General features: G+C 36.7%; 1 pseudogene; it reads left to right on the forward strand.

Annotated features, from left to right (window-relative positions):
• The first annotated feature begins 493 nt into the window (after positions 1–493).
• On the forward strand, positions 494–1,262 carry LOC119663657 (annotated as a pseudogene).
• Positions 1,263–2,415: the final 1,153 nt, after the last annotated feature.

Consider the following 2,415-nt stretch of genomic DNA (forward strand, 5'->3'; position numbering starts at 1 on the left):
AGACATTTCCAGACCAACTTTGATTGGAATAAGGAATTTGCTATAGATTTTAGAGCCTCTGACTGTCCTGAAAAATATTTTTTTTGGTACTTCGAGTGTTTCTACGTAGTCTCTCGCACATAGCCCTAAGCCACGGAGCTGTGCCTGAAAAATGGCAGTGATTTTCCCATTGCTGTGAAACAACATCAATGCTCTTAAAACCTGCAGAGTTTAGCTTTACTCGCTGAAAATTATACATCTTCAGTTTTAGTACAACTAAATTCGAAATCACTCTATTGTGGTAATCATAAAAGTTTTGGTTTATAACCTCTTTCCATACGAGAGCTGCTATATATATTTCTGGCCTAGGCAACACTAAGTGTTGCCAAGTGCAATCTAACATTTCCATTGGAAAAGTTGACATTTTTTAGCATAACATCACTCAGAACATGTTGTCATTTAATTGTGAATTGTTTTATTTACAGAGACTTGAAAAATTCATTTCCGCCAAAAAATGGAATTTACACATGATTTTCGTGCGATCATTTTTCACAACACTCGACGTGGATTATCACGACAAAAGTGCATTGATAAATTTAAATCTTTGTATGTTATGGCGATGAAGCACCATCCTATAGCTGTGAAAAACTGGTTTAATGAATTCAATCGTAAACGACGCTCACTCAACGACGAATTCCGTAAAGGTCATCCAAAAACGGCCGTTGTGCCAGAGAGCATTGATGCCGTGCGTGAACTGATAATGCAAGATCGTCATGTGACATACCGTGAGATAGAGGCATCCTCGTTGGATCTCGCACAATTTGACTATCGCTCAAAAAAAGAAGCGTGTCGATTGGGGCAAAGAAATGTTGAAAAATTACGTTCGCGGTGCTTCAAATGACGTTTGTAAGATCGTCACAAGTGACAAATCATGAATCTATGCATATGAGCCGGAAAAAAAACAGCAATCGACCGTGTGGGGCTTCGAAGGCAAACCAAATCCAACGAAAGTTGTTCGCGGAAGAAGCATTTTGAAGCAAATGGTCGCCTGTTTCTTCGGCAAAACTGGTCATGTGGTAACTGTTCCGCTTGAAGAACGAAAGACGGTCACTTCTAAGTGGTACACCACAATTTGTTTGCCTGAAGTCTTCGGAGAAATTCGAAAAACGAACAAGAGAAGACGAATCATTGTTCACCATGACAACGCGAGCATCGGGTCAAACCAGCGCCTTTTTCACCGGCTAAAACGTCGAATTTATGAGTCATTCGCCGAACAGCCCTGATTTGGTACCCAGTGACTTCTTTTTATTCCCGCACATCAAGAAAAAAATGCGTGGTCAACGATTTTCGTCGCCAGAATATGCTGTTGAAGTGTTTAAAAGCCATGTTTTGGAGTGGAAAAAGTGCTTCGGCAATTGGTATGAGCGCATGCAAAAGTGTATAAATCAGGCTGGAGAATACTTTCAAAAACAATAAAACAATTTTTGATGATAAATATTCGGATTTTCATTATTACTCGTATTACTGGTGTACAAAATTTCAAAATTTTTTTTTCAATGAACTGGGCCATATTTTAAGTGTAATTCTGCAGGTCTATCAGGAGTCAACAGTTTAACATATCTCGATTAACAATAGCTAATCCAAAATATTTAATATGTGGTATTTGCACGTTACTTTTCTAATATTTTGTTTTATTATTATATTTTTTATTCAATAAATTTTTGGAAATTACAATTTTTATTTAATGAATAAAAGTATTACAATATTATCTCTCAATAGTATTATTTCTTCAGCCATATTATTTCTTAACAAGAACAAACTGAACTGAACTGATTGTTCCGTAGCACACGCGATTATGTACACTTTTTAAAGTGTACTTTGAAACGAATTTTACTCGAAGATTTCGCTATATTATTCCTCCCAGTGATTGATGGGACAATGTTACAATAACTTGAAGGTGACGCACAATTTTTCCCCGCTACTTTGTCAGCGTTGGTATTTGATGGAGATATATCAGTGTATTGTGTGTCTGTAGCGTGCAACTTCTTTGTCGCTTGGAATGAATATTGCTGTTATGCGATCGATACTTGGGCATATTGATTTTTTTTTTTTAAACTTAATTTTATTATGTACAATCTATTCTATGCATGAATAATAAGTTCTGCATGAATAAGTAAGTTTATGACAATAACAATATTTGACTGACATGTACGGGATTACCCAGTGGTAATCACCGCCTTATGAAGAATTACAATTTCTAGAATCTACTCTGCAAATCAGAAGTTGCAAAGCGTACTTTTAACTACGAATGTTAAAAGTATCCCTCGTTAGGCCTGTGGCAAGGGGGTTAGGGTGAACTATTAGTCGTGAGTGATAGTTACTGCTTATCTGCTGTATTGACTCGTACACAATAGAGATGCCAAGATCATGATGTAG

This window comes from Teleopsis dalmanni, unplaced genomic scaffold (genome assembly GCF_002237135.1).
Source record: "Teleopsis dalmanni isolate 2A unplaced genomic scaffold, ASM223713v2 unscaffolded_contig_0712, whole genome shotgun sequence".
NCBI classification, from domain to species: domain Eukaryota; kingdom Metazoa; phylum Arthropoda; class Insecta; order Diptera; family Diopsidae; genus Teleopsis; species Teleopsis dalmanni.